This window comes from Rattus norvegicus, chromosome 1 (genome assembly GCF_036323735.1).
Source record: "Rattus norvegicus strain BN/NHsdMcwi chromosome 1, GRCr8, whole genome shotgun sequence".
NCBI lineage: Eukaryota > Metazoa > Chordata > Mammalia > Rodentia > Muridae > Rattus > Rattus norvegicus.
The window spans coordinates 42,079,048-42,095,524 of NC_086019.1; the positions used below are offsets into that span (position 1 = coordinate 42,079,048).

The window sequence follows — 16,477 nt, forward strand, 5'->3', positions numbered from 1 at the left end:
TATTTAGGATTGAGAGTTCATCTTGGTGGATTTTTCCTTTGATGAATATGAAGTGTCCTTCCTTATCTTTTTTGATGACTTTTAGTTGAAAATTGATTTTATTTGATATTAGAATGGCTACTCCAGCTTGCTTCTTCTGACCATTTGCTTGGAAAATTGTTTTCCAGCCTTTCACTCTGAGGTAATGTCTGTCTTTGTCTCTGAGGTGTGTTTCCTGTAGGCAGCAGAATGCAGGGTTCTCGTTGCGTATCCAGTTTGTTAATCTGTGTCTTTTTATTGGGGAGTTGAGGCCATTGATGTTGAGAGATATTAAGGAATAGTGATTATTGCTTCCCGTTATATTCATATTTTGATGTGAGGTTATGTTTGTGTGCTTTCATTCTCTTTGTTTTGTTGCCAAGACGATTAGTTTCTTGCTTCTTCTAGGGTATAGCTTGCCTCCTTATGTTGGGCTTTACCATTTATTATCCTTTGTAGTGCTGGATTTGTAGAAAGATATTGTGTAAATTTGGTTTTGTCATGGAATATCTTGGTTTCTCCATCTATGTTAATTGAGAGTTTTGCAGGATACAGTAACCTGGGCTGGCATTTGTGTTCTCTTAGGGTCTGTATGACATCTGTCCAGGATCTTCTGGCCTTCATAGTTTCTGGCGAGAAGTCTGGTGTGATTCTGATAGGTCTGCCTTTATATGTTACCTGACCTTTTTCCCTTACTGCTTTTAATATTCTTTCTTTATTTTGTGCGTTTGGTGTTTTGACTATTATGTGACGGGAGGTGTTTGTTTTCTGGTCCAATCTATTTGGAGTTCTGTAGGCTTCTTGTATGTCTATGGGTATCTCTTTTTTTAGGTTAGGGAAGTTTTCTTCTATGATTTTGTTGAAGATATTTACTGGTCCTTTGAGCTGGGAGTCTTCACTCTGTTCTATACCTATTATCCTTAGGTTTGATCTTCTCATTGAGTCCTGGATTTCCTGTATGTTTTGGACCAGTAGCTTTTTCTGCTTTACATTATCTTTGACAGTTGAGTCAATGATTTCTATGGAATCTTCTGCTCCCGAGATTCTCTCTTCCATCTCTTGTATTCTGTTGGTGAAGCTTGTATCTACAGCTCCTTGTCTCTTCTTTTGGTTTTCTATATCCAGGGTTGTTTCCATGTGTTCTTTCTTGATTGCTTCTATTTCCATTTTTAATTCCTTCAACTGTTTGTGTTTTCCTGGAATTCTTTCAGGGATTTTTGTGACTCCTCTCTATGGGCTTCTACTTGTTTATTTATGATTTCCTGATATTCTTTCAGGGATTTTTGTGTCTCCTCTCTATGGGCTTCTACTTGTTTATTTATGTTTTCCTGGAATTCTTTCAGGCATTTTTGCGATTCCTCTCTGTAGGCTTCTACTTGTTTATTAATGTTTTCCTGTGTTTCTCTAAGGGAGTTCTTCACGTCTTTCTTGAAGTCCTCCAGCATCATGATCAAATATGATTTTGAAACTAGATCTTGCTTTTCTGGTGTGTTTGGACATTCCATGTTTGTTTTGGTGGGAGAATTGGTCTCCGATGATGCCATGTAGTCTTGGTTTCTGTTGCTTGGGTTCCTGCGCTTGCCTCTCGCCATCGGAATATCTCTAGTGTTACTTTGTTCTGCTATTTCTGACAGTGGCTAGACTGTCCCTATAAGCCTGTGTGTCAGGAGTGCTGTAGACCTGTTTTACTGTTTTCTTTCAGCCAGTTATGGGGACAGAGTGTTCTGCTTTCGTGCATGTAGTTTTTCCTCTGTACAGGTCTTCAGCTGTTCCTGTGGGCCTGTGTCTTGAGTTCACCAGGCAGGTCACTTGCAGACATGCTCCCACCTTAATGATAATGAACTGAAACTCTGAACTTGTAAGTCAGACCCAATTAAATGTTGTCCTTTACCAGACTTGCCTTGGTCATGGTGTCTGTTCACAGCAATAAAATCCTAACTAAATTGATTCACCCCCATCTCCCATCTCCATCCTACTCTGGTATTTTATCTCAACATCAGAAAGCAAACTAGAACGTGTGATTTAGACAGTACATCAGTTAGATATTTCTATTGCTGTGATAAAAGGCCAGGTCAAGTTGGGAAGGAAATAGTTTATTTCATCTTATAACACACAGTCCATCATGAAGGGAAGTCAAGGAAGGAACTCATGGCAGGAACCTGAATGCAGGAACTGAAGCAGAAGCCACAGAAGAAGACTGATTCCTGGCTCTTGCTTCCACATGGCTTGCTCAGCCTGCTTTCTTATATCACTCAGGATATCTGCCAGGGCTAGCATTATTCACAATGGGCTAGTCCTCCCGTACCAGTCATTAATCAAGAAGATGCCTTGTAGAGTGTCTGTCTACAGACCAATCCAATGGAGAAATTTCTTGATCAAAGTTCCTCTTCTGAGATAACTCTAGCTGTGTCAAGTTGACAGAACCTAACATGGACAGACAGCTAAGTTTACTATAGTTTGCCATGACCATAAATAAGAATGACTACAGATTACTAACCAAGGGAAAATTTTACTAGATATAAAAGTCTTTCCATTTTAAAAAGACTTTATAATTTTGCTGTCAGAGAACCTAGTTTTAGGCTTTAAAAATAATTGGACTAGGACTACAGTTCAATAGTAGAACACTTGTCTCATATGCTCAAATGCCTGGGTTCAATCCCTGGTTTCACAAACACAAACAAGCAAATTGGGGGCTGCAATCCAGAAAACTGCCTTATGGTAGGTTGAATAAGAATAAACCCATAGGCCATAGATTTGAATGTTTGGTCACCAGAGAGTGGTACTAGTTGAAAGGATCAGGAGAATGTATGTCACTGGGGGTTGGGGAGTAGGCTCTGCATTTCTACAAGCTCAAGCCCAGGTCCAGTAGCTCTCTCTTCCTGCTGCTTGTGAATTTGGATGTAGAACCCCTTCTTTGGGACCATGTCTGCCTATGTGCCACCATGCTTCCTGCTATGCTGATAATGGGCTATACTTCTGAAACTGTAATCCAGCCCCAGTTAAATACTTTCCTTTTTAAGAGTTGCTGTGGTCATGGTGTCTCTTCACAGTAACAGAACAGTGACTCAGATATGTGGTTGCATCTCAGTTAATTGGTTTCTACTCTGCTTAGCAGCCAATCATAGAGTCAGAGGAAAAGTTAGTCACCTACCCCCAGTTTTCATTGCTGGTGCTTGTGGGTGTGGCTAGTTGATTCTTTTTCTTTAATTCAACTATTCTTATCTCGTCAGGTCTTACATTTTATAAAGCTTGAAATTATAGAAGTATAACATGCAGACAATACTCTAACAATATTTTATTTGAGGAAGCATCATTAGAAACATCGAGGAAGGTGTGGTGGTACTTCTGTAACCCTAGCCTTAAAAGGGGTGACTAAGGCAGGTGGATCTCTGAGTGCTCAAGGACAGCCTGGTCTACATAGTGAGTTCCAGAATGGCCAGGGTTATATAAAAAGAATCTGTGTCAGTAAGTAAAAAAGAAAGAAAAGATGAGGAAAATAATAAATGGACAGTACAGAAGTCAAAGCAGGTGACCGGCATTGCTTCAGCTATGAGTTACCTAATAGCCTGTAAACCCTGTAGTTTAGGGTTTACATACCTAAAAGTAGAATTATTTCCAAGTTGTACTATTTTTAGGTATGAAGCAGAAAAACCATGGTTTTGGTGAACACGCATTGTACTTTAGACAAAATGAATGTCAGAACCACATCAAGTTCTCTTTCATTTTTTATCCTTTCTGTGTTTTATAGATTTCAGGAAGTCAGCTCTTGTGATCCTAGATTGTAATTATAGTAGATAAATAAACCATTTAGTGCCTTTCACAATTAGACATACATATTAATTTTAGTCTTTATGAACAATTGATCTGAGGCTGGAGTTTAGTGCCAGAGCACTTGTCTGGCACGCACAAATGCCTGGGTTGGCTCTCAGGCTCCACAAACAGAAGCCAACAAAGAAGCTTAATCGAGTTTTCAGAACAGCCCCCTTTTAAAAGCTGCTCCCCACTGAACTCATCAGATGTTATGAGACATCTTCATGATTCTAGCAGAAACTTAATAATTTTAAATAGACCTGAATATTTAATATGCCTAGTCTGTGTGAATTATAGTAACACTTTGTTTGGGGGGGGGGTGTAAGTTGCTGACTTTGATGCTAATATGCAAAAGCAAATGTTAGGGACACACGCAAAGAGTCAGGAGAATTGTACCTTTAAAAGCCCAACCAAACAGTGAAACCCTTATTACCAGAGTCACCTCATGGGATGACTGGCTGTTTACATGCCAGGGGAGCATTTTTTTTTTTTTTTTTGCTTAGAAATGGCATAATTCAGCTCTGGCTGGCAGACACCACGTGACCTAGCAACAGCAAAGGAAGAGAGCCAGGAGATATTTCTGCTAGAAATAAACTTATTTGAGTGTTTTTTCTAAAACATTTTGGTGAAGATGTCCTTTCCTCCTAACAAACTAATAAACAAGTAACAATGATAAATAGCATATACTTCTCTTGCCGTGTGTGTACTGGATGATCATTTTACACAGACTGGATTTCTTATTACCTGAGAGTGTATGAACACAAGACAAAAGGCTAACAATGGGCATTTTAATGAAATTGCTTTGCCTGAAGGGCAGGCATGTGATAATTATTGTTTGATTTGTATTTAACTAAGGAGTTAATGATGTTAATTTTCCTCTCCTTTACATTCATTTTTTTTCTGTCTCTCACAATGGTAAATGGTAAAATTGCTCTTCTAGAGAGTGCCATCCATCCTCATTACTGTCAAGATATTTCATATTTCTTTGTGTTGGCAATCTTTATCTCAAAGGAATGCTCTTGCCTTCTTCTGTTCAACTTCAACTTGCAGAACATTCATATCTCCCACAATTTGAATTCTCTTTTTCTCATTTCTGTCCCCCATGCTCCCCTGATGATAGAATGCTGTCTGTGCTGACAGCCATGATCTAGGGGTATGCCAACTATGAAAACACTAAGAACTGAAAATAGCCACCTCTTGTTCTAGTTTCATTTCCGCGATTGTAATAAAAAATATCCCAACATAAAACATCTTAGCTTTTAACTTAAACCAGCTAGTGACGTCACACCTACAGACCCTGACTTGGGAATGATGCTGCCCACGCTGAGGGAGGGGGTTTCCAACATCAATTAACAATCAGAACAATCCCCTCACAGACATGCCCACAAACCAATCTGCTATAGTCAGTTCCTCAATTTGGACTGTCTTAGGTGTGGTGGCATACACCTTTAAGCACAGCACATGGAAGACTGAGGCAGGCAGATCTCTGTGAGTTTGAAGCCAGCTTTGTCTATTATGTAACAAGGTCCAGGACAGACAAGGCTGCACAATAGGGAGAGAGAGAGAAAAAAGACTTGCTTTCCTGGTATTACAAATTGTGTCCAGTTGATATTATTTTACACCTGCAATCCTGTGTGTTTATGAGTGGAAACAAAAATGATAGTGATCAATATCAGGGAGATATCAGTGAGTTTTGGCTGAAGATAGATGGAGAAAAGAAAGAGAAAACCATACAATCAGATTATGTAAGAATGGTCCCATCTTTGAAGAGTCTTTGATACAGAGAGCTGGCAAACCATGCCAGTGTCTGTTTGGTTTTGTTGTTTTTTGGGTTTTGTTTTGGTTTTGGTTTTGGTTTGTTTTCATTTTGTTTGCTTTTTGCTTTTGTTTTTAAGGGAAATGGGGGGGAAAGGGATAAAAAGGGAGTGTAAAATATGATATAGGGTGATAACAGAGCCAAATTGACCTTGGCGGTTAGACAAAGGAGAAACAGATGTGAAGCAAGGCAGGAAAGAACTAGTGAGCCTGATTACTGGATTTAGTCTCAGGTCTCTTAGAGTTCCTTGCCTGGCTTCTAGAAATTTCTCTGTTGTGTGAGAATTCCTGTGCAGTGGACACTTATTTTCTCCCCCAGGGCCTTTTTTTGAGAGACTGTATTACAGATGCTGATCTAGGCCTTTGGAGGAGTCTCAGAGGCTGCTCATTTCTCTGATTGTTCCTTAAGCATTCTAGTTGTAAGTGCAGGTTCTGTCCTGCAGGTGGTGTAGAATTAGAGTTTCATAAAGGTTACTCATTGTCAGAGTCCGGATGTGCAGGGCCAGACTTGCCAAACCAGCTATCAGCCATCTGTAGCCACCCCCTCCTCTTCCTTCACCCCCCTGAGTGAGATAAGCCCCCCTGCCCGTGCTGCTGGGCTGCTAGATCGCACGTACTCCTTGCTGATGTAATTTCACACCGAAAGTAACTGTGCACCATTTGAATTGGCCAATCATGTGTAACCTCGAGAATGCCCCTAACCTCCCTTATATAAACCCCCGAGTTTGGAGGCTCGGGGTCGATTCCTCTGTCTCCTGTGTGGGACACGTATCGACCCAGGATCCCGCTAATAAAGCTACCTCTTGCTGTTACATCAAGACCGGCTACTCGTGATTCCTGGGGGCACCTCATCCCGCGATCGGAGCGAGAGACGCGGCTCCCCGTTTAGGGGTACGCTCTTTCATTTGGAGGCCCCAGCGAGATTGGAGTGTGACCCCCTGGAGCCCCGAATGCCACTTGGAGGTACGTTGGTGTGAGTGCTAGAAAGCGGCCGCTGAGTGTGTGAGCGCATGTGGATGTGAGTTGCATGTTACGGATTTTGCATTTCTCGGTACCGGTACAAACGTCTGGGGGTAGAAGAGGTTTCCTACTCCGAACAGTCGGGTGGATGAGTATCCCCACCCAGTGTAAAGGCTAGCTTGAGGGTGCACTCGGGTAGAAGAGGTTCCCTACCCAGCACAGACGCCTGGGAGTAGAAGATGTTTCCTACTCCGGGGTAGAAGAGTATTCCTATCCGGCGCGGGGCGTCTGGGAGTAGAAGAGGTTTTCTACTCCAAACAGCTTTCTTTTTTCTCTTTTCTTTTCCTCCCTTTTTCTTTCTAGATAGCGCACAAGGGGATGCCCCGATTGCGCAGGCTCTGGGAGACGTTCCGCGAGCCAAATTTTGTTGGGAGGACCCGGCAGTTGGGAGTCAAGGAGATCAGACTGTGACCTTCTATAATCAAGGGGACGGAGAACTTCTCCTGCCCGGGCGGTGGATTCAAGACCCAACGCCGTCCGAGGTTGCGTTTGGCTGGATATATAAGTCCAAACTCGGGCACGTGTGCATACACGCACTATTTTTTCTTTTTTTAATTTCATTTTTTGGTTTGGTTCTTTTCTTCTTTACCATGGGACAGTCCAAGTCCACTCCGTTGAGCCAAACTTTGAATCATTGGTCAGAAGTAAAAACAAGAGCCCAAAATTTGTCTGTGGCTGTGAAAAAGGGACAGTGGCAGACTTACTGCACCTCTGAATGGCCAACATTTGGAGTAGGCTGGCCACCAGAGGGCACTCTAGACCAGGCAATTATTTCGTCCATCAGAAGAATTGTTTTTCAGCCGGGGCCCGGATCTCATCCGGACCAGGTCCCTTATATCGTAGTATGGGAGAATCTAGCTTCCGATCCTCCCTCGTGGCTGAGGTCTTGGTCCCGGCCACCCCCCTCTTCGTCCCCTTCGTCCTCTCACATATTGGTAGCGCAGGAGTCCCGGACGGAGAAGAAGACAGTCCCTAAGATTTACCCCGACATCGAGGGCCCTCCTGAAGAAGATAGGCCACCCCGTCGACACCCAGTGCACCCCCTCCTTATCAACATGACACTGACAAACCGGAAGGCCCCGCCGCAGGGACCAGAAGTCACCGAGGGGCCAGCCCAGAGGGGCCTTCTTCCGTCCCCACCTTCCCGCTCCGAGCTTATGGCCCCCCTGTCGATCCCCCAGATCTACAACCCTTGCAGTATTGGCCTTTTTCCTCTGCTGACCTTTATAACTGGAAAACTAACCATGATCCCTTCTCTGAGAATCCTTCTAGCTTAATTAACCTCATAGAGTCTCTGATGTTCTCCCATCAGCCCACGTGGGACGACTGTGAACAGCTTCTACAGGTTCTTTTCACCACAGAGGAGAAGGAGCGGATCCTCCTCGAGGCCCGGAAACATGTCCCAGGGCCAGATGGGACCCCTACCCAGATGCCCAACCTCATTGATGCCGCCTTTCCCCTTGACCGCCCACCTTGGGACTACAACACAGCTGAAGATAGGGAGTGGCTGACCACATACCGCCGGGCTCTGGTGGCAGGTCTCAAGGGGGCAGCTCGTCGCCCCACCAATTTGGCTAAGGTAAGAGAGGTACTCCAGGGACCCACAGAGGCCCCTTCTTTGTTTCTAGAGAGACTTCTAGAGGCATACCGGAGATACACCCCCTTTGACCCTATGTCAGAGGGACAACAGGCAGCAGTAGCTATGTCCTTTATAGGCCAGTCCTATCCAGATATCAAGCGTAAGTTACAAAGATTAGAGGGCTTGCAAGATCTTACTGTAAGAGATTTAGTCAAAGAGGCAGAGAAAGTGTGCCATAAGAGAGAGACGGAAGAAGAGAAGAGAGAGAGAGAGAAAAAGGAAAGGGAAGAGAGAGAGGATGAGAGAGATAGACGCAGGGACCAGAATTTGACTCATATACTGGCCGCGGTAGTACCTGAAGGAAACAGAAATGTAGGAAGGAAGACAGAGAACCTGGGCAACCCACACAACCGAGATAAATGGGCCACACCGAACTGGAACAGGATGTTGGACAAAGACCAATGTCGCCTCTGCAAGATGAAAGGACATTGGGCCAGGGATTGCCCAAACTCGAAGAAAAAAATGCGAGGTCCTAAGACCCTAGCCCTGAGAAATGAAGATGACTAGGATAGTCGGGGCTCGTATTCCCTCCCCGAGCCTAGGATAACTTTAGATGTGGAGGGAACCCCCGTGGATTTCCTAGTTGATACGGGGGCGAAGTTTTCAGTTCTACAACACCCTATGGGGAAACTTACAAACAAGACCAGTATAGTAGTGGGGGCAACCAGCACGAAAATACACAAATGGACAACAGCCCGCCGAGTTTACCTAGGGACCGGCCGAGTATCACATTCTTTTCTAGTGATCCCTGAGTGTCCCACCCCCTTGCTCGGAAGAGATTTGCTGACCAAGATGAATGCCGAAATACAGTTCTCTCCAGACGGACCCCAAGTGAAATGGCACCCCTCCAGGCCAGTATGGACTCTAACTTTTAACCTGGCTGATGAATATCGAATACATGAAAAAGGTAACAAGATGGACAACCCCCAATGGTGGCTTTCAAGGTTCCCTGAGGCCTGGGCGGAAACAGGGGGAGTTGGGATGGCTTCCCAAGTACCCCCCATAGTGATTACCGTCAAGTCAGGTGTCACCCCTATCACCGTATCCCAGTACCCTATGAGCAAGGAGGTGAGGGAAGGGATCCGGCCCCACATAAACAAATTTTTACAGTTGGGCATCCTAACCACATGCCGGTCCCCCTGGAACACCCCACTGCTCCCAGTGAAGAAGCCGGGAACACAAGACTACCGACCTGTCCAGGACCTGAGGGAAGTTAATAAACGGGTAGAAGATGTACATCCTATAGTGCCTAATCCCTATACCCTCCTTAGCTCTCTGCCACCGAAGAGGACATGCTATACCGTCCTAGATCTTAAGGATGCTTTCTTCAGTCTGAGATTACATTCCTCTAGCCAACACCTGTTTGCCTTCGAATGGAAGGATCCAGAGACGGGACATTCTGGACAATTGACCTGGACCAGACTGCCACAGGGCTTCAAGAATTCACCTACCCTCTTTGATGAGGCCCTACATTGGGACCTGACGATTTTCAGGACCAATAACCCACACCTGACTCTTCTTCAATACGTTGATGATCTACTTCTGAGTGCTGAAACCCAAGGTGAGTGCCAAAAAGGAGCTGAACAATTACTATCTGAATTAGGCCGTTTGGGATACCGGGCGTCAGCAAAGAAGGCACAGCTGCGTCGCACCGAAGTGACCTACCTGGGCTACATCCTCCGAGATGGAAAGCGGTGGCTCACTGAGGCCCGGAAGAAGACTGTGCTCCAGATACCAACACCTCAAACACCTCGACAGGTGAGAGAATTCCTAGGCACTGCCGGGTTCTGCCGACTATGGATTCCTGGGTTCACTGCACTGGCTGCCCCACTCCACTCCTTGACCAGGTCAGAGACTGAGTTCCAGTGGAAGCGTGAGCACCAAGCGGCTTTTGATGCCATCAAACAGGCCTTATTGACCGCACCCACTCTGGTCCTACCGGACTTAACCAAACCTTTTATGTTGTTTGTGGACGAGAAGGCGGGGGTGGCGAAGGGAGTGTTGACCCAGACCTTGGGCCCCTGGAGGCGGCCCGTGGCATACCTCTCTAAGAAACTGGACCCAGTGGCTAGTGGCTGGCCATCCTGCCTCAAGATCATCGCGACAGTAGCCATTCTGGTAAAAGACTCTGATAAACTAACATTAGGCCAGCCAGTGACGATCATAGCCCCACACGCCTTAGAGAGTGTCATCCGACAGCCCCCTGACAGGTGGATAACCAATGCCCGCCTGACTCACTACCAGAGCCTCCTGTTAAATGATAGGGTCTTGTTTGGGGCCCCCGTCATCCTGAACCCAGCCACGTTGCTCCCTGAGGCAACAGAGCAGAAACCAATACATGTGTGTGCTGACATCCTGGCTGAGGCCTCTGGTGTCAGGGAGGATTTGACTGATGTCCCCCTGCCAGGCTGCCCTTCCTGGTACACAGATGGCAGCAGTTTTCTGGTGGAAGGAAAAAGAAGGGCTGGAGTGGCAGTGGTAGATGGGAAAAGGACTATTTGGTCCAGTGGACTACCAGAAGGCACCTCAGCCCAGAAGGCAGAATTAATAGCCCTCACTCAGGCATTGAGACTGGCTGAAGGAAAAAATATTAACATCTATACTGACAGCCGCTACGCCTTTGCCACTGCCCATGTACACGGGGCCATCAACCGGCAGAGAGGACTCTTGACGTCCACAGGAAAAGAGGTCAAAAATAAAGACGATATCCTCAGCCTCCTAGAGGCTGTACACCTCCCAAGAAAGGTGGCCATCATTCACTGTCCCGGGCACCAGAGGGGACAGGATGCTGTGGCAAAGGGCAACCGTATGGAGGACGCCACTGCCAAACAGGCCGCACTTGGGGCTGTGATCCTGCCGGTAGTAGGTAAAGAGCTCCCTCCAAACCTGAGAGACTCCAGTTTTCAATATACCCCAGAAGAATTAGAAGAGTTTCACCGTTCAGACTGGATCCAAGGCTTCTCTCCTTACGGTGTGGCAGAGACAACAGACGGCAAACAAGTTCTTCCAGACCAGCAAGGACGTGAGTTCGTTGCTAATCTCCATCGTCTGACCCACTTAGGTACGAGAAAACTGATAGAGCTCGTGAAGTCCTCTGAATACCACGTCCAGAGACTGCCAGACATAGTTCAAGAGGTTGTACAGAGTTGTCAAGCATGTGCCCTTGTCAACTCCAATAGACCCCCGTCTCTCCATGGCAAGAGGCTCAGGGGAGATAGGCCGGGGGCTCATTGGGAAATTGACTTTACAGAAATAACTCCAGCCAGATATGGTAACAAATATCTATTAGTGTTCATAGACACCTTCTCAGGTTGGGCGGAAGCATTCCCTACCCGCTCGGAAACAGCTCAAGTGGTGGCTAAGAAGATACTGGAAGAGATCTTTCCGCGGTTTGGACTCCCTAAGGTAATCGGGTCTGACAATGGACCTGCTTTTGTTGCCCAGGTAAGTCAGGGGCTGGCCAGTCAACTGGGGATTAATTGGAAATTACATTGTGCTTACAGACCCCAGAGCTCAGGACAGGTAGAAAGAATGAATACAACCCTAAAAGAGACCTTAACTAAATTGGCCTTGGAGACCGGCGGGAAAGATAGGACAGCCCTCCTCCCCTTCGCCTTATTCCGTGCTCGGAACACTCCTGGGAGGTTTAAGCTGATACCATATGAGATCCTATGGGGCAGCCCGCCCCCTATAGGTGAAGTTGGGGGGAGTACACGATCCTGACCCCCCTCTTTCTCAACCCCTCCTTACCCGCCTCAGGGCTCTTGAGATTGTCAGGCTCCAGGTGTGGGACTTGCTGAAGGAGACCTACTGGACGGAGAGCCCCGAGATCCCCCACGGTTTCCAGGTTGGAGATCTGGTTCTGGTCAGACGTCATCGAGTCGGCAACCTTGAACCTCGCTGGAAAGGACCCTACTCGGTTCTACTCACCACCCCAACCGCTATAAAGGTTGACGGAATAGCCGCGTGGATTCACGCATCGCACGCCAAAAGAGCTCCCAAGACTCCTGAAGATGAATGGACTGTGGAAAAGACTCCTCACCCTCTTAAGCTTCGCCTTCGCCGCCGTCTCGTCCCGGGTGGGGACATCGAATAAGGATCCACATTCTCCCCAGCAACTAACTTGGCAGGTTTTCTCTTCAACCGGAAACCTGGTGTGGTCCGTCACCGGTAAACATCCCCTCCGGACCTGGTGGCCACCACTGTACCCGTCCTGGTGTAAGCTGGCTGCGGGGGCACCAGGGTGGGGCTTAGAGGCTCTGGCCCCTGACGAGGTAAATGACATGCTAGATTTTTCACCACACATGTACACCTCCCCACGGTTCGGAGGACCAGGAGCCGCGCGCGCTCCACCCCCGAAACCCGATGCCGGCTGTCGGACTCCTGGGGCTAGGACAGAACTAACTAAGACCCCCTTCTATGTTTGCCCAAAGAACAGGCCCCTTAGATCTGATATGTGGAAGTGTGGGGACGAATCACGTTTTTTCTGCTATTATTGGGGCTGTGAGACTACCGGGCAGACAGATTGGAATCCCACGTCTACCTGGGGTTCTATAGATGTCAAGTGGGCTAAGAACAAGGTCGCCACCCTTAACATTACCTTTACTGAAGTGGGGAGAAAGTATACCAAACACTGGCTCCAGGCCCGACGCTGGGGGCTGCATCTCTACGCGGCTGGGCCAGATCCTGGAGTCCTACTAGATATTAGACTCAAGGTGGAGCCTGTTAGCCCCAAAGTTATAGGTCCTAACCCCGTCCTCAAGAACCAGAGACCTCTCGCTAGGGCCAGATCTAAAGTTACTACTACGCTAAAACCTGAGACTTTTGCGCCCACTGGGGATACAACCACACAAGATCACCTGGCCTCCCACTTACCCAGTGCCCAAGAACGTATGTTTAAGTTGATCCAGGGGACTTTCCAGGCTTTGAACCACTCCAACCCTAACTTGACTACAGAATGCTGGCTCTGTCTTTCAACAAGCCCCCTTACTATGAGGGAATAGCAACCTACGCCAATTTTACAAAGGAAACAAACCCAGAAGCCTGCCTCCACACCGACAAGCCCAGATTAACCTTGACTGAACTATCAGGAGAAGGGACCTGCGTAGGTAAGGTTCCTTCCACCCACAGCCATCTATGTCGATATGTATTCCCCGTCAACATTTCCCCCAGCATGACCTCTTACTTAATTCCTCCCCCAGGGTATTGGTGGGCCCGCAGCTCTGGCCTCACTCCCTGCCTGGCTGATTCAGTGATCAATAACATTTCAGATTACTGTGTTATGGTCCAGTTGGTCCCGAGGATCTATTATCATCCTCCCGGAGAATTCCTGTCTTTATATGAACATACCCCTAGAATCAAAAGAGAGCCTATCTCGTTGACTGTGGCTGTACTCCTAGGCTTGGGGGTGGCTGCTGGGGTAGGCACCGGCTCTGCTGCTTTAATCACTGGGCCACAACAATTACAGCAAGGCCTAACAGCCCTAAATTCTGCTATCTCTGAGGACATTGAGGCCCTGGAAAAGTCCATTAGTCATCTAGAAGAATCCCTAACCTCCTTGTCAGAGGTCGTGCTCCAGAACAGAAGAGGGTTAGATTTATTATTCCTAAAAGAAGGAGGATTGTGTGCTGCCCTGAGGGAAGAGTGTTGCTTTTATATTGATCATTCGGGGATTATTAAAGACTCTATGGCTAAACTTAGAGAAAGGTTAGATAAGAGATGACGAGAACGAGAAGCCACTGATAGCTGGTTCCAAAGTTGGTTCAATAAGTCCCCATGGCTCACCACCCTGTTGTCTGCCTTAGCAGGTCCCTTGATGATTCTGCTCCTCCTGTTCACTTTAGGGCCCTGCATTATTAATCTTGACCTTTGTAAGAGAGCGGATTAGTGCTGTACATGTCCTTATGCTAAGACAACAATATCAGGCTGTACGAGGTGACGAGCCCCTAGATGCTGAGCCTGTTATGTAGTTCCAAGATTTGAACTACTCACAAGAAGAAGAGAGGAATGTAGAATTAGAGTTTCATAAAGGTTACTCATTGTCAGAGTCCGGATGTGCAGGGCCGGACTTGCCAAACCAGCTATCAGCCATCTGTAGCCACCCCCTCCTCTTCCTTCACCCCCCTGAGTGAGATAAGCCCCCCTGCCCGTGCTGCTGGGCTGCTAGATCGCACGTACTCCTTGCTGATGTAATTTCACACCGAAAGTAACTGTGCACCATTTGAATTGGCCAATCATGTGTAACATCGAGAATGCCCCTAACCTCCCCTATATAAACCCCCGAGTTTGGAGGCTCGGGGTCGATTCCTCTGTCTCCTGTATCGACCCAGGATCCCGCTAATAAAGCTACCTCTTGCTGTTACATCAAGACCGGCTACTCGTGATTCCTGGGGGCACCTCATCCTGCGATCGGAGCGAGAGACGCAGCTCCCCGTTTAGGGGTACGCTCTTTCAGTGGGTCCTCCCCAGCGTCCAGAGAAATGCTCTGCTTGGAGCCTGTGCAAAAGTCCCTTCGTAGACTCTATTTCATACCAGAAAATATTCAACTCCCGGAGTGTGCATGGTCCCCATTTAAAGTTTCTTTCCAATAGCCTGGCTATATTCATGAGGCCAGTTTCAGTGTATGGTCTGTCCTATGACACCTTCCCTCAGTTTCCCAAGAATATGACTCCCAGAGAATCTCGGGCTCCTGAAATGATAACGCTGTGGGGCCTTTTGGTCCCGTGTGGAAGTAATAATCACACAGTACCAAAGGGAGAGAGGTTACCCAGCATCTTTCTCCCTCTTTGGGCTCTACTACTGTCTTGGGTCCAGCACTTCTTCCAGTTCTTTAGAATGTCTGTTATTGAAAGTACAGTGAAAATTTTCTAAGCCTCTGTTTCCTGCAGTCTATAATAAGTTCCCTCTTAGTGGGAGCAGAGTGCTGCCTCAAATGCACTTGTCTCTTGTAGTTCTGAATTTGACTTTCTGTTTTGACCAAGTTAGCTCAGTCAGTCAACAGGGTCTTGAGGGAGAGAGTAGGGATTGAAAATAAAAGACAATTAGACAAAACTATAACATGACTCCAGCTAGTGCTGAGGCTGAAGAAGCTTTACTTTTTCTCTGTCTGCTTTTATATCAATCTAGGTACATTCAGTTCTCAGATCAAAGACACAGTGTTCAAGCAAGGCAAAGTAGAAAGAGATCACACCAGGTAGTAATCAAACAGAGCAATAAGCAAAGCCCCTGGAGTCCCTGGTTCTGGGGATTATCAGGATTACCAAGACAAAAGGAAAGTCACACATTCCTTAGCTGTGTTTACCTTGATCCTTGCAATAGCCCAAATGTGAATATTCTTATCTGAGCCTGCTTCTTGAGCCCAGTGACAGGTACTTGCCAAAATTTCTATGAGAGGCACCAAAAGCTCTCCACACTGTTTTATCCTATTTTATCAACTTCTCTATTTCACTTTTCGTTTTTTTTGCTTTGCTTTGCTTTGCTTTCCTTTGCTTTATTTTGAAACGGAGTTTCTCTGTGTAGCCTTGGCTGTCCTGGAACTCTGTAGACCAGGCTGGCCTAACTCACAGAGATGCCTCTTCCTCTGCCTCCTGAGTGCTGGTATTAAAGGTACACACCACCACCATCCAGCCTCAGTTTTCTAATTAAAGCAGAAATATATGGGTACCATTTTCTTCTCCTAGTAACTGCCTTTTTATTTTTCAATTTCCCACAGATGATTTCCTAGCAGCTCTAACAAACTATACCTGAGTGTCTTCTACCATCTTACAAATCCCTCCCAACTACTTCTACCAGTTACAGAAAACCACCAAGCAAGACTAGGAAACCACAGTGGTCAAGTAGTCCCCACAGCCAGAAGCCACAGCTGCCGATGTTCTGGACTCACATTGTGTCTATGAGAATCTGCCTGTAACTGATACTGAGAACCTCAATGCTGTGACCACAGCCTAGGATGACTGCCAATGTTATTGTGGGGGAAATCCCATGTCTCTATAACCATGTGTGCCCACCAGGGAAACCAGTGCCTGGCCTTGCTCCTATTCTACTGTATTTGTTTGATGGAATCTGAATCTTATCCAGGAGTTTGATGGCAAAGGAACCTGGAAAATGCAGTTTTAGCTTCACCGTTTTTGTAACATAGAAAGAGATAGCATTAAGAAGACAACGTGAATAACAGGC

General features: G+C 46.5%; 1 pseudogene; it reads left to right on the forward strand.

The window, feature by feature from the left end:
• The first annotated feature begins 7,174 nt into the window (after nt 1-7,174).
• On the forward strand, nt 7,175-12,425 carry LOC102555832 (uncharacterized; annotated as a pseudogene).
• The last annotated feature ends 4,052 nt before the right edge of the window (nt 12,426-16,477 follow it).